Raw genomic sequence first — 19,204 nt, 5'->3', positions numbered from 1 at the left:
TCAGTTGAGTGTATTGTCACCTACAATTGCCACAGATGGTCAAGAAACAGTTACAGGATGTTGTAGACAAATACTGAATAGTATTTCTTCATGTGAGAAGGTTCAGGCAATATTTCACAAGCTGACCCTCCAAACTATAGTATTCTATGGTATACATACTATAGGATTCACTGTAGGGTTTTTGCGGACTATACTGTTGTATACTATAGTATATACACTGTAGTAAAAGAAAACTGTAATATACAGTATACTATAGTAATGTGGTGTTTTTGCAGATTGTAGTATGCTGTAGTATTTACTGTAGTGTTTTTGCGGACTGTACTATACTGGAGGAATACTAAAATAGCACATTTTCCATAACCTGTAGGTAGGTAGGACTTGGGTCTGAAAGGATAGTTCAGAGCTTCTGCTTTTTTCTATAACCTGTAGGGAACACAATATATGGTCTATACTTGGCATGTAGGTTATGGGTGGCACAAACTGCGATATAAGGGAGGTGAATGGGCAGTGTATAAGCTTATTAAATGCTGTAGTATTTACGATATTTTTAAAAAGTGTAGTGTTTTTGCGAACTGTAGTGCTTTTGGGGACAAAACTGTAGTATTTACCACAGTGTTTTTTTTGCAGATAGGAAGCTTTTAATGCAAACAGTAATGGCATAAACGTCACTAATAAAAAAAACTGTAGCAATGTGTTTAACCTTTGACCTGGAGTCTCAGAGGGCAGGAGATAACACTGACACACATGTCAGTAATAACTAATTACGCAGCCATTTGTAACATCAAAGATCGATGGCAGGGTTCGTCTCCCATCTTGCTATGAGTGTCAAAGCTTTGCTAATGCTACTTTCTCTGTGTTCCAGGTCATGCAAAGGACAAGTAGAGAGAGAAAGACAGAGAGAGAGAATTGTACAAGTAAATCATCAGTTTATAATTGAGCCTGATAGCCACCAAACTGGCAATGTATGTCTTCTTTCTCCTTTGTTTCCTTGTTGCCCATTAAGACTATAGACTGATTTTTTACTTTACTAGTTTACATTTTTTTACTTGTCTGCAGAGAGAGAGAGAGAGAGAGAGAGAGAGAGAGAGAGAGAGCGAGAGAGAGAGAGAGAGAGAGCGAGAGAGCGAGAGAGAGAGAGAGAGAGAGAGAGAGAGAGCGAGAGAGAGAGAGAGAGAGAGAGAGAGAGAGAGAGAGCGAGAGAGAGAGAGAGAGCGAGAGAGAGAGAGAGCGAGAGAGAGAGAGAGAGAGAGAGAGAGAGAGAGAGCGAGAGAGAGAGAGCGAGAGAGAGAGAGCGAGAGAGAGAGAGCGAGAGAGAGAGAGAGAGAGAGCGCGAGAGAGCGCGAGAGAGAGAGAGAGAGAGAGAGCGAGAGAGAGAGAGAGAGAGAGAGAGAGAGAGAGAGAGAGAGAGAGAGAGAGGAAGCGAGAGAGAGAGAGAGAGAGAGAGAGAGAGAGCGAGAGAGAGAGAGAGAGTAGCAGAGAGGGCCTCTGAGTGGTTCCCCAACTCCCACATCACCATCTCCACTCTGCTGCCCCGCAAAGACTTTCATCCCCGTACCATCCAGAAAGTCAACGCTGACATCACCAGAAGGTGTGGCCTACTCCCGAACATACACATTGCTCACCACCCAACAATCACCCCAGAGCATCTACACGACCACTCCCACCTGAGGAAGCAGACAGTAGGGATGTTTGCCAAGTCCCTAAAGGACGTAGCACTTGGTAGACAAACACCCCATGCTGTACTGGACAGAGGAGCACCCAGAGACCCCTACCAGACCACTGCACCACCAAGGAGCCCCAGGCCCCTTCAACGCCACACCAGACCCAGTGCACCCCACAGGCCCCACCCACCCCCAGAGCATCACCACTTCCATCGGCTTAGCCAGACCAGACCGGGCCCAGCCTATTATCCCGCACCAGACCACCACCCCTACCAGACCAGAGAGGAAGTCCCACGGCCCAGACCTGGCCCCCCTCCACCTCACAGGGCCCAACAGCAGGACCAGCGCAGCTACGCGGAGGTCGTCAGAGGACAGGAGAACCCTGTAGGATTAAGTGAGATTAAACAGCTCCTCCAATACATCTGCACTAAACTGCACTAAACACACACGGACGCATACACACACACACCACACACACACACACACACACACCTATTGTACTAGAATTTACTTGTTCAATGAATAGGAATATTTAACAGAATAACAGAATAAATGTTAGCTGATATCCTGTTTATCTCACTCTTAACAACTTATTAGTTAATCGTTACTGTATTTCTGACTGCTACTCTTTCTTTTTGCAACATGAAATCACTATCAGTTAGCATGTGGAACATTCAGGGTCTAAACTCATCAACCTTTGGTCTGAAGAGTTTAGCACTGGAGTTCAACAAAAATCTGAAAGATGTTGACGTCATCATTCTGCAGGAGACATGGTGTAAGGCTGACGTTGTCACTCACTGTCCCACAGGCTACAGAGAGGTCATTGTGCCATCACAGAAACACAGCTCTGTCAATAGAGGCAGAGACTCTGGAGGATTGATCATTTGGTACAAATCCGAACTACAAAATCTAATTGATCCCCTCAAAATTGGCAAATACCACATTTGGTTAAAACTAAAAAAAGAACTTGTACTGACAGAAAAAGATGTGTTCCTTTGCGCAATATATCCCCCCCTCAGAATCCCCATATTACTCAGAGGAGATCTTCCCCACCCTCGAGGAAGAGACGTGCCATTTCCAGGCCCAGGGAAATGTGCTCATCTGTGGGGACACAAATGCGCGCACAGGAACACTACCTGATCTAACGAGCACACGAGGGGACAGCTTTATTACAGGCCATACTGTTTCTAACTATCTTAATCTCCCCCATAGAAACAACAGTGACAGCACCGTCAACAAAAACGGAAGGGATCTTTTGCAGCTCTGTAGAAGCCTGGGTCTGTACTTTGTCAATGGTAGGTTACGGGGGGACTCTTTGGGGAGATTCACCTATTGCTCACCTCTTGGCCACAGTACAGTAGACTATATGATCACAGACATGGACCCTTTCTCTCTCAGCTCATTCACTGTCAAGCCACTAACACCTCTGTCTGATCACAGCCAAATTACGTTGTTCCTCAAAAGAACAGACCTGGAAACAACCACACATTCACAGCCCAGTAAGCTGTACAACATCAGAAATTCATACAGATGGGCCCAAAACAGCACAGAAGAATACCAGAAAGCAACCTGGAACCAAAATATCCAAACACTCTTAGATAACTTTCTGGATACCACATTCACTCACAGTAAAGAAGGCATCAATCTAGCAGTACGAAACATCAACTATATATTCAGGCAAACGGCAAAAGAAGCACAATTGAAATTGATAAAAAACAAAACTAAAAAAATCACAGATGACAACTGGTTTGATGCAGATTGTAAAATTATAAGGAAAAAACTTAGAACACTATCCAACCAAAAGCACAGAGACCGAAATAATGGTGAATTACGCCTTCATTACTGTGAGACTTTAAAACTCTATAAACGTACACTCAGAACCAAAAAAGCACAGTACAACAGCAAGCAGCTGACACTAATAGAGGAGTCCATAAACACAAACAACTTTTGGCAAAATTGGAAAAAACTAAAAAAATCTAAACAAGAGGAATTAGCAATACAAAATGGTGACATATGGACAACCCATTTCAAAACACTCTACAACACCATTCAAATTGACACAAACGCAGAACAACGCCAAATCCATGAGAAGTTGAATGGATTAGAAAAAGCTATAAAGGACAATCAAAACCCATTGGACTCCCCAATTACTGACCAGGAGCTCTATAAGAAACTTCAGGCTCTCAAATTTAAAAAAGCCTGCGGACCTGATGGCATCCTAAATGAGATGCTCAAACTCACTAGTGCAAAATTTCAATTGGCTATATTAAAATTGTTTAATTTGATCCTGAGTGTAGGTTATTTCCCTGACATCTGGAATCAAGGACTCATAACCCCAATCTTTAAGAATGGAGACAAATTTGACCCTAACAATTACAGAGGCATTTGTGTGAACAGTAACCTGGGGAAGGTTTTCTGTAGTATCATCAATGTAAGAGTTCTAAACTTCCATAATAAGCACATTGTCTTGAGTAAAAGCCAAATTGGATTTATACCAAAACATTGCACAACTGATCATATTTACACCTTACACACCCTGATAGATAAACATGTCCACCAAAATAATACCAAAATATACACTTGCTTTATCGACTTCCAAAAAGCATTTGATTCTATTTGGCATACAGGACTGTTCTACAAAGTTATTGAAAGTGGTGTAGGGGGTAAAACATATGACATAATTAAATCAATGTATACTGGCAATACGTGCAGCATTAAAATTGGTAAGAAAAGGACAGAATTCTTTAACCAGGGGCGGGGCCTTCGTCAGGGTTGCAATCTGAGCCCTGCACTCTTCAATATTTACATTAACGAATTGGCCACTATTCTAGAAAAATCCTCAGCCCCTGGTGTTAGTCTCCACAATTCAGAAGTTAAATGCCTACTCTTCGCAGATGACCTATGCCTGCTGTCACCCACAGCACCTGGCCTACAGCAGAGCCTGGACCTGCTAGAGCAGTACTGCCAGACCTGGGCCCTGGCAGTAAACCCCAAAAAGACTAAAATAATGATTTTCCAGAGAAGATCCAGATCTCAGGGAATTAGACCAAAGTTCTCAATTGGTACAAAATATATAGAGTACTGTACACACTACAATTACTTAGGTTTAAAAATAAGCTCAACTGGACACCTTAATGAGGCAGTGAATGAACTGAGAGAGAAAGCACGCAGGGCATTCTACGCCATTAAAAAGCAAATTCAAATTGAAATACCTATTAAAATTTGGCTAAAACTAATTGAATATGTCATTGAACCAATTGCACTTTATGGCAGCGAGGTGTGGGGTCCACTTGCAAAACAAGATTTCATCAAATGGGACAAACACCCCATTGAAACCCTACATGCAGAGTTCTGTAAGATTCTCCTACGTGTCCAGAGGAAAACTACAAACAATGCATGCAGGGCAGAATTAGGCCAATATCCACTAATAATAAAAACTCAAAAAAGAGCAATTAAGTTTTGGAAACATCTAAAATACAGTGACCCCCTCTCATATCATTACCAAGCCCTGCAATGCCAAGAGCTGAGCAAAGAAAAGAGTCCCCTCATCCAGCTGGTCCTGGGGCTGAGTTCACAAACCTGTTCTACTAACACACTGAAGCCTCAGGACCAGAACATCCAATCAATCAGAATAAACCAAATTACAACACAGTCAAAACAAAACTACATTGCTTATTGGGAAACACAAGCACAAACACAAAGCAAAATGCAGTGCTATCTGGCCCTAAATCGACAGTACACTATGGCTAAATATTTGACCATGGTTACTGATCAAAACCTTAGAAAAACCTTGACAAAGTACAGGCTCAGTGAGCACAGCCTTGCCATTGAGAAGGGTAGACACAGGAAAACCTGGCTCCCTGTAGAGGAAAGGCTGTGCAACCACTGCACAACAGCAGAACCTGAGACGGAGCTGCATTTCCTGACAAAATGTCAAAAATATAAAACAATTAGAGAGTGTCATTTCCCCAAATTTGAAATCCTTATTCAAGGTTTTAAAGACCTCTCTGATGAGGATAGGCTACCCATCCTGTTGGGGGAGGACGCAGAGAGCTGTGGGTTGGCAGCGCACTACATTGCTGCCTGCCATAAGTTGAGGGACAGTGTCTGACAGACCAATAAACCTGCACATGTCCTCAACTGTATGATTATTGTTATTGTTGAATGTATGGTTATATTGACCGTTGGTTATTGTTGTTACTGTTGTCCCGTTGACAATTTTTGATTCTCATTTTTATTTATTTTTTATATTGTAAATATCCAAAGTAAGCTTTGGCAATATGTACATTGTTACGTCATGCCAATAAAGCGAATTGAATTGAATTGAATTGAATTGAGAGAGAGCGAGAGAGAGAGAGAGAGAGAGAGAGAGAGCGAGAGAGAGAGAGAGAGAGAGAGAGAGAGAGAGCGAGAGAGAGAGAGAGAGAGCGAAACCTAAGAAAGAAATTGTGAAACCTATCCAACCAAAAACACAGCGACCAAGAAGATCTGAGCCTTCACTGTGGTGAAACACTAAAACAGTACAGAAATACAGTAAGGAAAAAGAAGGAACAGCACGTCAGAAACCATCTCAATGTAATTGAAGAATCCATAGAACCTAACCGCTTCTGGGAAAATTTGAACATTACATTGAATGAACTACAGGACAAAATACAAACCCTCTAACCCAAAAAGGCCTGTGGTGTTGATGGTATCCTAAATGAAATTATAAAATATACAGACCACAAATTCCAAATGGATATACTTAAACTCTTTAAGCTGCTCTTCCTTCCGGGGAAGGCCTGCCCAATCCAAGACCTCTCCATCACAGTTGACAACTCCATGGTGTCTCCTTCCCAGAGTGCAAAGAACCTTGGCATGACCCTGGACAACACCCTGTCGTTCTCTGCCAACATCAAAGCAGTGACTTACTCCTGCAGGTTCATGCTCTAAAACATCTGCAGAGTACGACCCTACCTCACACAGGATGTCTAGACTACTGCAACTTGCAATTTAACCAGAAAGATGCAGCCTCCCTGGTGTTCAACCTTCCCTAATTCACCCATGTCACCCCGCTCCTCCTCACACTCCACTAGCTTCCAACCGAAGCTCGTATCCACTACAACAACATGGTGCCTGAATACGGAGCAGCAAGAGGAACTACCCCTCCCTACCTTCAAGCTCAAACCCTACACCCAAACAAAAGCTTTGCCACCTCTGGTCTCTTGGCCCAGTCCAAGCTCCCGCTCAGCCCAGTCCAAGCTCTTCTCTGTCCTGGCATGCGCTGACCAACTTGCAAGTGTCTTCACTGACATTTTCGACCTGTCCCTGACCGTGTCTTTAATAGCAAAATCTGGACCCCTACAAATCAGCCGTGCTAAACAATCTGGACCCTCTCTTTCTAAAATTATCTGCCAAAATTCAAAGGGGGAGACACTCTAGACCCAAACTGCTACAGACCTATATTTATTATTATTATTATTTATTATTTCTAAGGTCTTCGAAAGCCAAGTTAACAAACAGATCACCGACCATTTTCACCGTACCTTCTCCGCTATGCAATCTGGCTTCCGAGCTGGTCATGCGTGCACCTCAGCCACGGTCAAGGTCCTAAACGATATCATAACTGCCATCGATAGGAGACAATACTGTGCAGCCATATTCATTGACCTGGCCAAGGCTTTCGACTGTCAATCACCACATTCTTATCGGCAGACTCAACAGCCTTGGTTTCTCAAATGACTACCTTGCCTGGTTCACCAACTACTTCTCTGATAGAGTTCAGTGTGTCAAATCGGAGGGCCTATTGTCCGGACCTCTGGCAGTCTCTATGGGGATGCCACAGGGTTAAATTCTCGGGCCGACTCTCTTCTCTGTATACATCAATGATGTCGCTCTTGCTGCTGGTGATTCTCTGATCCACCTTTACGCAGACGACACCATTCTGTATACTTCTGGCCCTTCTTTGGACACTGTGCTAACTAACCTCCAGACGAGCTTCAATGCCATACAACTCTCCTTCCGTGACCTCCAACTGCTCTTAAATGCAAGTAAAACTAAATGCATGCTCTGCAACTGATCGCTGCCCGCCCGTCCAGCATCACTACTCTGGACGGTTCTGACCTAGAATATGTGGACAACTACAAATAACTAGGTGTCTGGTTAGACTGTAAACCCTCCTTCCAGACCCACATTAAGCATCTCCAATCCAAAATTAAATCTACAATCGACTTCCTATTTCGCAACAAAGCATCCTTCACTCATGCTGCAAACATACCCTCGTAAAACTGACTACCCTACCGATCCTCAACTTTGGCGATGTCATTTACAAAATAGCCTCAAAAACTCTTCTCAACAAATTGGATGCAGTCTATCACAGTGCCATCCGTTTTGTCACCAAAGCCCCATATACTACCCACCACTGCGACCTGTATGGTCTCGTTGGCTGGCCCTCGCTTCATACTCGTTGTCAAACCCACTGGCTCCAGTTCATCTACAAGTCTTTGCTAGGTAAAACCCCGCCTTTTCTCAGTTCACTGGTCACCATAGCAGCACCCACCCACAGCACTCACTCCAGCAGGTATATTTCACTGGTCACCCCCAAAGCCAATTCCTCCTTTGGACGCCTTTCCTTCCAGTTCACTGCTGCCAATGACTGGAACGAACTGCAAAAATCGCTGAAGCTGGAGACTCTTATCTCCCTCACTAACTTCAAGCACCAGCTGTCAGAGCAGCTCACATATCACTGCACCTGTATATAGCCCATCTGTAAATAGCCCATCCAACTACCTCATCCCACACTGTATTTATTTATTTATTTTGCTCCTTTGCACCCCAGTATCTCTACTTGCACACTCATCTTCTGTACATCTATCACTCCAGTGTTTAATTGCCATATCGTAATTACCTCGCCACTATGGCCTATTTTATTGCCTTACCTCCCTTATCTTACCTCATTTGCACACACTGTATATATACTTATTTTTTTACTGTATTATTGACTGTATGTTTGTTTATTCCATGTGTAACTCTGTGTTGTTACAGTGGGGGAAAAAAGTATTTGATCCCCTGCTGATTTTGTACGTTTGCCCACTTACAAAGAAATGATCAGTCTATAATTTTAATGGTAGGTTTATATGAACAGTGAGAGACAGAATAACAACAAAAAAATCCAGAAAAACACATGTCAAAAATGTTATAAAATGATTTCCATTTTAATGAGAGAAATAAGTATTTGACCCCTCTGCAAAACATGACTTAGTACTTGGTGGCAAAACCCTTGTTGGCAATCACAGAGGTCAGACGTTTCATGTAGTTGGCCACCAGGTTTGCACACATCTCAGGAGGGATTTTGTCCCACTCCTCTTTGCAGATCTTCTCCAAGTCATTAAGGTTTCGAGGCTGACGTTTGGCAACTCAAACCTTCAGCTCCCTTCACAGATTTTCTATGGGATTAAGGTCTGGAGACTGGCTAGGCCACTCCAGGACCTTAATGTGCTTCTTCTTGAGCTACTCCTTTGTTACCTTGGTCGTGTGTTTTGGGTCATTGTCATGCTGGAATACCCATCCACGACCCATTTTCAATGCCCTGCCTAAGGGAAGGAGGTTCTCACCCAAGATTTGACAGTACATGGCCCCGTCAAATGATGTGGTGAAGTTCTTCTGTCCCCTTAGCAGAAAAACACCCCCAAAGCATAATGTTTCCACCTCCATGTTTGACGGTGGAGATGGTGTTCTTGGGGTTATAGGCAGCATTCCTCCTCCTCCAAACACGGCGAGTTGAGTTGATGCCAAAGAGCTCCATTTTGGTCTCATCTGACCACAACACTTTCACCAGTTGTCCTCTGAATCATTCAGATGTTCATTGGCAAACTTCAGACGGGCATGTATATGTATTCTTGAGCAGGGGGACCTTGTGGGCGCTGCAGGATTTCAGCCCTTCACGGCGTAGTGTGTTACCAATTGTTTTCTTGGTGACTATGGTCCCAGCTGCCTTGAGATCATTGACAAGATCCTCCCGTGTAGTTCTGGGCTGATTCCTTACCATTCTCATGATCATTGCAACCCCACGAGATGAGATCTTGCATGGAGCCCCAGGCTAAGGGATATTGACAGTTCTTTTGTGTTTCTTCCATTTGCGAATAATCGCACCAAATGTTGTCACCTTCTCACCAAGCTGCTTGGCGATGGTCTTGTAGCCCATTACAGCCTTGTGTAGGTCTACAATCTTGTCCCAGACATCCTTGGAGAGCTCTTTGGTCTCGGCCATGATGGAGAGTTTGGAATCTGATTGATTGATTGCTTCTGTGGACATGTGTCTTTTTTACCGTTACCTGTATAAAAGACACCTGGGAGCCAGAAATCTTTCTGATTGAGAGGGGGTCAAATACTTATTTCCCTGATTAAATGGGAAGGGCATGGTGGCTCAGTTGGTAGAGCATGGTGTGTGCAACGCCAGGGTTGTGGGTTCGATTCCCACGGGGGGCCAGTACAAAAAAAAAATGCATGAAATGTATGCATTCACTACTGTAAGTCGCTCTGGATAAGAGTGTCTGCTAAAATGACCAAAATGTTAAATGCAAATTGTTTTTGACATGTGTTTTTCTAGATATTTTTGTTGTTATTCTGTCTCTCACTGTTCAAATAAACCTACCATTAAAATTATAGACTGATCCTTTCTTTATCAGTGGGCAAACATACAAAATCAGCAGGGGATCAAATACTTTTCCCCCCCACTGTATATGTGTCGAATTGCTTTGCTTCATCTTGGCCAGGTTGCAGTTGTAAATGAGAACTTGTTCTCAACTAGCCTACCTGGCTAAATAAAGGTGAAATAATTTTTTTATAAAAAAAACCAACATGTTTCAAGCTGACCACCATGGTCCCTGTGCCCAAGAACATCAAGGTAACCTCCCTAAATGACTACCGACCCGTAGCACTCACATCTGCAGTCATGAAGTGCTTTGAAAGGCTGGTCATGGCTCTCATCAACACCATTATCCCAGAAACCCTAGACCCACTAATTTGCATAACGCCCCAACAGATCCACAGATGATGCAATCTATATTGCTCTCCACACTGCCCTTTCCCACCTGGACAAAAGGAACACCTACGTGAGAATGCTACTGACTACAGCTCAGCGTTCAACACCATAGTGCCCTCAAAACTCATCACTAAGCTAAGGACCCTTGGTAGGAAACACCTCCCTCTGCAACTGGATTCTGGACTTCCTGACAGCCCACCCCAGGTGGTAAGGGTAGGTAACAACACATCTGCCACGTTTATCCTCAACACGGGGGCCTCCTCAGGGGTGCGTGCTCAGTCCCCTCCTGTACTCCCTGTTCACCCATGACTGCATGGCCAAGCATGACTCCAACGTCATCATTAAGTTTCCCGACGACACAACAGTGGTAGGCCTGACCACCGACAACGATGAGACAGCCTATAGGGAGGAGGTCAGAGACCTGGTAGTGTGGTGCCAGGATAACAACCTCTCCCTCAACGTGATCAAGACAGAGGAGATGATCGTGGACTACAGGAAAAGGAGGGCCGAACACCCCCCCATTCTTATCTACGGGGCTGTAGTGGAGCAGGTTGAGAGCTTCAAGTTCCTTGGTGTCCACATCACCAACAAACTCTCCTGGTCCAAACACACAAAGACAGTTGTGAAGAGGGCACAACAACACCTATTCCCCCACAGGACACTGAAAAGATTTGGCATGGGTCCTCAGATCCTCAAAAAGTTATACTGCTGTACCATCGAGAGCATCCTGACTGGTTGCGTCACTGCCTGGTATGGTAATTGCTCGGCCTCCGGCCGCAAGGCACTACAGAGGGTAGTGCGTACGGCCCAGTACATCACTGGGGCTATTTGCTTTGAACCCCCCGTACCGGTACCCCCTGTATATACAGAGGAAGTCGGAAGTTTACATACACTTAGGTTGGAGTATTTAAAACAAATGTTTCAATCACTCCACAAATTTCTTGTTAAAAACTATAGTTTTGGCAAAGTCGGTTAGGACATCTACTTTGTGCATGACACAAGTAATTTTTCCAACAATTGTTTACAGACAGATTATTTCACTTATAATTCACTGTATCACAATTCCAGTGGGTCAGAAGTTTACATACACTAAGTTGACTGTGCCTTTAAACAGCTTGGAAAATTCCAGAAAATTATGGCATGGCTTTAGAAGCTTCTGATAGGCTAATTGACATCATTTGAGTCAATTGGAGGTGAACCTATGGATGTATTTCAAGGCCTACCTTCAAACTCAGTGCCTCTTTGCTTGACATCATGGGAAAATCAAAATAAATCAGCCAAGACCTCAGAAAAAAAATTGTAGACCTCCACAAGTCTGGTTTATCCTTGGGAGCAATTTCCAAACGCCCGAAGGTACCACGTTCATCTGTACAAACAATAGTGCGCAAGTATAAACACCATGGGAACCCGCAGCCATCATACCGCTCAGGAAGGAGACGCGTTCTGTTTCCTAGAGATAAACGTACTTTGGTGCGAAAAACGCAAATCAATTCCAGAACAACAGCAAAGGACCTTGTGAAGATGCTGGAGGAAACAGGTACAAAAGTGTCTATAACCACAGTAAAACGAGTCCTATATCGCCCGCTCAGAAAGGAAGAAGCCACTGCTCCAAAACCGCCATAAAAAAGCCTGACTACGGTTTGCAACTGCACATGGGGACAAAGATCGTACTTTTTGGAAAAATGTCCTCTGGTTTGATGAAAAAAATATAGAACTGTTTGGCCATAATGACCATCGTTATGTTTGGAGGAAAAAGGGGGAGGCTTGCAAGCTGAAGAACACCATCCCAACTGTGAAGCACATAGGTGGCAGCATCATGTTGTGGGGGTGTTTTGCTGCAGGAGGGACTGGTGAACTTCACAAAATAGATGGCATCATGAGGCAGGAAAATTATGTGAATATATTAAAGCAACATCTCAAGACATCAGTCAGGAAGTTAAAGCTTGGTCGCAAATGGGTCTTCCAAATGGACAATGACCCCAAGCATACTTCCAAAGTTGTGGCAAAATGGCTTAAGGACAATAAAGTCAAGGTGTTGGAGTGGCTATCATAAAGCCTTGACCTCAATCCTACAGAAAATTTGTGAGCAGAACTGAAAACGCGTGTGCGTGCAAGGAGGCTTACAAACCTGACTCCGTTACACCAGCTCTGTCAGGAGGAATGGGCCAAAATTCACCCAACTTATTGTGGGAAGCTTGTGGAAGGCTACCCGAAACGTTTGACCCAAGTTAAACAATTTAAAGGCAATGCTACTTAATACTAATTGAGTGTATGTAAACTTCTGTCGCGCTGGGAATGTGATGAAAGAAATAAAAGATGAAATAAATCATTCTCTCTACTATTATTCTGACATTTCACATTCTTAAAATAAAGTGGTGATCCTAACTGACCTAAGACAGGGAATTTTTACAAGGATTAAATGTCAGTAATTGTGAAAAACTGAGTTTGAATGTATTTGGCTAAGGTGTATGTAAACTTCCGACCTCAACTGTTGCTTCGTTACTGTTATTTTATTGTTGCTCTTTAATTATTTGTTATTTTTCAATTTTCTTATTTCTGAATAATTTGTATTTTTTATCTATTTAATGTTTACTTCAGTTTATTTACTAAATACTTTCTTAACACTTATTTTTTTCTTAGGGGCTTGTAAGTAAGCATTTCACCTTAAGGTCTACACCTGTTGTGTTCGGCGCATGTGACAAACTGATATTTTTTTAGTTGTGAGAGGCCGCTATGTGCCCACTGCCCACAAAATGAGGTGGAAACTGAGCTGCACTTCCTAACCTCCTGCCAAATGTATGACCACATTAGAGACACATCTTTCCCTCAGATTACACAGACCCATAAAGAATTAGAAAACCCCCCCAATTTTGATAAACTCCCATATCTACTGGGTGAAATACTTGGGACCTGTTGCCACAAGAAAAGGGCAACCAGTGAAGAACAAACACCATTGAAAATACAACCCATATTTATGTTTCTTTATTTTCCATTACAACACTGTATATAGACATAATATGACATTTGAAATGTCTTTAGTCTTTTGGAAATTCTGTGAGTGTAATGTTCACTGTTTATTTTTATTGTTTATTTCATTTTTGTTTATTATCTACTTCACTTGCTTTGGCAATGTTAACATATGTTTCCCATGCCAATAAAGCCATTAAATTTAATTTAATTAGAGAGAGAGAGAGAGAGAGAGAGAGCGAGAGAGAGCGAGAGAGAGGATGGCTCCAAGTATACAGACTACCATATTCACTATAGCTTTTGTTTGTCGTGTTACCTATTTAAGTGTGTGCATGCATGCGTGAGGTGTGTGTGTGTGTGTGTTTCGTTTTGTCGAACCCGTCTCTGTATAGATCCGAGGACACTCTTATCAGAGACGGAAAACCATTGAGCTTTGAAACAGAATAAAATAGGCATAAAATAGGCAAATTCCCGTAGAAACATGCCATTTGATGTTAGTGCAGTCGACGGTAGGTGGTGCTGTTTACATAAAACAAAAAGCACCACCTCGTTTAGAATGGCTGGTAGCCTATCTGCGTGGAACTACCACTCCCAGAATGCAATTTCTTTGCTTTGTTGCCGGAAAACGTCCGTTCAGGATGAACACACATGAACTCCAAAGGTACAGTGCAACTACAGCGACAAAGGTGCTGTTTTGAAGACAGTAATGCAGCCGTTCTGGTATAAGAGAGCTGCGCATTATCACTGTTATGCCTACTTTAAAATAACTCGGAATTTTGTATGTGGATATTGAATGTAATAGCCGCTAACGTTGAGGGCTAACTGAGTTAGCATTGCCATTAATACGCTAAATACCATTGCTTTCTTTGTCTGCAGGGACGGAAAGGGAGTTGTGGAGAAGAACGAACCAGAGGAGAACAACATTTGTTCACTCACACTGGGTCAGGTGGTCAATGTTGTACGGTTCCACGGTAGCCTCCCGTTTTCTGCACGTGGAGTTGGAGCTGAACGTTCACCTTCGCCAGCTGTCGTTAAGTGAGCCCGTGCACTACAATCCACTGGAGTATGCCTGAGAACTGCACGGCTGCTTCGTTTAGACATTGGGGAATGTGAGGCCCTCCTGTGCCCCCTCTGACATAGCACTGTGCCAGGCCGTGGCTGCCCTGGGCGTCACCATGGGGATTGGGGTTGGCAGAGCAGCGAGCACAGTAAGCCCTTTCGGTTGCGGGCATGGAGGTACGAGTGACGGGCAGCATGCACCCCTCTGCTGGGAGGCGGCGTCCAAGGCCAAGCTGGAGGAACGAGGCATCCTATCCCTACTGAGCACATAACCTCTAGCCAAGCAGCCTCCATGAACAATGTAGTTTGCTGGCCTGGGGGTAGGAGTTGCCTTAGATCAGCATCTAGGGGCAATGTTTGTTGGGATCACTATCCTCCACTGTACCTTAAGACTTGGACACACTCACATTGTGTTTACAAATTGTTCAATGACTCATCACTCTGCTGTAACATTGCTGTCAGATGGTGTTGTCCTGCCTCTCTGCTCTCCCAGGCCCTCTCACACAGCAGTTCCCGGTTGAGCAGCTTTTCCCCCAGAGCTCTCATGTTTATAGGCCATGTGGAGGCATACTGCATCACAATGACTCTCCTCCGATCCTGTTATATCCATTACTCCATTACAGAGAAGATAAATGATGTCTGTATTTACCTCACTGTGGTTTGTACTGCCTCACAGCATGTAGACAGCTGCCCTGTCTCTGACCTCTGACCTTTGTGAGGACATTCTGTAGCATATTACCTTGAAGCAATTACACCCAGATCTGGCTAAGAAATACCTCACTACATATTCCAGGTAAACGTAGTTTGTCAGTCACACCTCCTAATGAGTTTTCTATTCCCTCAGCCAGTCTCAAACAGCAGAGCTTGTTACCAATAATGACCCGCTATTATGAAGAGCCATGACTTTATGTTGCCTTCATGATGTAGCCCAGTGGGGCGCGACCCATGCCCGTCCCCCAAAAATTGAAAAAATATGCAGGGGTGTTCCCCAATGAGGAATGGGGGCCCGAGTGAAAACGTTTGGGAACCACTGATATAGCCTGAAGCTAATGACATCTTACTCTCAATTTAAACCAGGGTCCTACTTGTGGTCATTATGGCAGTTGTTCTTGTTTCCCACTTGGTCTCAGCAGTGGTTTGCAAAATGGGAGTGAATGTAGACTAGTTTCAGTTTCTTTGTGGCCTTTGTAACAGCATTGCAATATCAATGTTTCTCCTTTGTCCAATTTAGTACATGTTCAAGCCAACGATTGACCTTTGCTGATGCTGTATGTATGGGAATGCCCTGTCCTTACCTTTGTTACATCTTGGAAGGACTTCTGCAGTCTCTTCCTCTTTTGGCATCCTACCATTACTACTAAGAAAGTTCTGTCAATGTCCTACTGTATACCCACACTAGTGCATAGTATGTATAAAGCCCTCTCTGTAACGTACGCCCCATTAGGTCATGTATGAATAAGAATAAGCCCTTGTTGATGACATAAAGGGCACTCAAATGTTCTTGCACCATGTTGTTATACCACTCAGGTTAAGCTTATAATGGAGGTTAAGCTTGTAATGGAAAAGGGGCTCAAGTGTATAGTCCTCCTTGCAGGTTCCTCTCCAATGATGCTTCCTCCCTTACACACCATTCTGAACAACTCAGACAAAATGCCACATAGCGGGTGATCAAGTGTGTGTGTGTGTGAACCTAAATCAGGTGGTCCCTTAATAAGAATGATATTTTTCTATATGCATGGGATTCATCTTATACTATGGGGGTTGTGATGTGCTTTAGTTTGTACTTGAAGTTAGTGTTTTGTTTTAAAGATATTTGTCTTGTCCTTGTTTTTTTTTATAGATGTACATTTCTCATTGCCTTGAGTTTTCTCTGGCATTGTGTTATAATGAATGTTTTTGTACATGAACTAATTTCCACTATGTTGCATTTATTTTGTAAGGCAATAAATGGACTTTATACTGCATTCGCATTATTCAATTTTTTGATCAGCCAGTTATTTGTATTATACGCTATGGCTTAGTGAGTCATTACACAGTAGTGCTGTGTAACAACATGCTAATAGAATGTTGTAACTAAATTGCACTGTCATAAGCAACTTAGTGTAAAGGACTTCCACGAATACTCTCTGTTCCGTCTTTTGACTCCAATCACAATGTCTCCCAGTCACCAGGAGTCTGTGATGTTGTTTGTCTTGATCCTGGATAATGAATACAACATACACACCAGCGGCAGCCCTCTCCACTGCAGGGTGTGTGTGTGTGAGAGAGAGGAAAGGGGCTGCCATCTTAACTGACTTAGTCAGGAGGACGTGTCTGTCTGGGGAGGGCTTGGTGAGGTGGGACTGGGTGTCTGTAAAATGGCCATTATTTCTCTCTCACACACAAACTCTATCTCTCTCACTCTCTTACTTCAAAGCACCTGCAGTCACACATTCAAAGTCACATGCGTTCAAATGCAGGCACCCTATCTGAACTCTCGTCTCTGCCGTGACACATGTAGTCATGTATGTGTGCATTCTCACATCCTCCCCCACGCTCCCCCACGCTCACTCATACACACACACACACTTTCATATATTACAATCACAAAAACGCACACAAGCTCCCTTGCATTTTTTATCTCTCTCATACACACAGTAAACACACACTGGCACAACACCACAGGGCTGAGAGAGCACAGCTGCGGCTCCCTAATGACTCCCATCCCGCTCTGTTTCGTGCCGCATTATTAATTAGCTCAATGAGCCTTGGCAATGGGACGCGGATCTGTGGATTAAAGTCCCGCACTACAACACACACAAACACACACTCACTCCACAGTAAGCACCCCCCTGTGTGCTGTGGTATGGGCCCTGGCTGTGGGTTTGGATGAAGTTCAGCTGCTGTGCTGTGGAGAGAAAACGGCCTGGCAAGATGGTGGCTAACAATAGAGGGGTTTGTTTTATGCCGCAGTATTCCATACATCTGTTTTGACACACAAATGTTGCTCATACAGGTAACTGCCACAGTAATGGAAACGCTTGCGTAAATGAGGGTTACAAAGTATATTGAAAGCAGGTGCTTCCACACAGGTGTGATTACTGAGTTAATTAAGCAGTTAACATCCCATCATGCTTTGGGTCATGTACAAAAATGCTGGTCAGGCCATTATTTAGGCTACCATGGCTATGCCCCCATAGGATGACAATGCCCCATCCACAGGGCACGAGTGGTCACTGAATGGTTTGATGAGCATGAAAATGATGTAAGCCATGGCCATCTCAGTCACCAGATCTCAACCCAACTGAACACTTATGGGAGATTCTGGAGCGGCGCCTGAGACGCTGTTTTCCATCAACAAAACACCAAATGATGGAATTTCTCATGGAAGAATGGTGTCGCATCCCTCCGATAGAGTTCCCGGCACTTGTAGAACTTATGCCAAGGTGTATTGAAGCTGTTCTGGTTCTTGATGGCCCAACGCCCTATTAAGATACTTTGTCGGTGTTTCCTTAATTTTGGCAGTTACCTATAGACAAGACACACATAGGTACATTCAGCATTATGGTAAATGAAGGAAGAAAATAGCTCCTCAAATATGGTCCAGTCTAATGCTTTAATCGATGCGGTTGTTTCTCAAGTGCGTCATTTGCCATTTCAAGACTGATCCCTTCAACAAAATGTGTTTGACTTGGTATTTGTAGCTTGCTTGTTGCTTTTCAAACAAGACAGTCCACTTGACTCATGATGTGTTGGTGTTTGTATGTGCCCACATGACAAAATACTATAGTATACTATGGTATAAATACTGCCGTACTCACTGTAGTGTTGATGCGGACTTTACTGTAGTATTCACTGTAGTATTTACTGATAACTATAGTATAAATACTGTAGTAAAAGATAAACTGTAGTATATACTATAGTTATTAGTATTCTTGTGGATTCTAGTATACTGTAGTATTAACAGTAGTGTTTTTGCAGACTGTAGTATACAGTAGTATTTACTGTAGTGTTTTTGCAGACTGTAATAGAGAGGTGAGAAGGAGGAGCTCCAGAAGTAACTTAGCCATTCATTGTAGTCATTGCGCTCAGTAGAGTTGCAATTTTCTCCAGTTCTCAAGTCAATTAACTCGTTTCATTCCTGGATTACTCATTATATGAATAAAGTCTGATTTAATCAACAAATACGATAGTCAGTTTAAAAAAGGTTAAGGTTACAAGACTGTGAACATCTCTGTCTGTGTTGGAAAAATCACTACATATTCCATCGAGCCAAGTGGGGAGAGGCTGCCCGTAGTCACAGTTTCAAGACCAGTCAGAAACGTCTAGCTAACCCTGTGCCAGTGATGCAGGTGGATCTCAAAACTGAACTTGGGTTCGCGTTAAGTAGCACTGAGGAAGTTCGATTAGACTGAACCAGGATAAATTGTGCTATTGGCCGTCACGTCGCCGGGCAAAAGTGGTTAGGGAGGAACGCCCTGCTCAAATCAAGCATCACCGGGCCATAATGTCAACA

The 19,204-nt window shown here is 43.4% G+C and overlaps 1 long non-coding RNA gene across 1 annotated transcript; it reads left to right on the top strand.

The window, feature by feature from the left end:
- Positions 1-14,269: 14,269 nt before the first annotated feature.
- Positions 14,270-16,673, top strand: LOC115207937 (uncharacterized). Its single transcript, XR_003881079.1, has 2 exons — positions 14,270-14,311; positions 14,527-16,673. It is a non-coding gene; the product is annotated as an uncharacterized LOC115207937 (long non-coding RNA).
- Positions 16,674-19,204: the final 2,531 nt, after the last annotated feature.

Source organism: Salmo trutta, chromosome 14 (genome assembly GCF_901001165.1).
Source record: "Salmo trutta chromosome 14, fSalTru1.1, whole genome shotgun sequence".
Classification (NCBI taxonomy): domain Eukaryota; kingdom Metazoa; phylum Chordata; class Actinopteri; order Salmoniformes; family Salmonidae; genus Salmo; species Salmo trutta.
The sequence above is the reverse complement of the archived record's forward strand: the minus strand, read 5'-3'. Positions and strand labels throughout refer to the sequence as shown.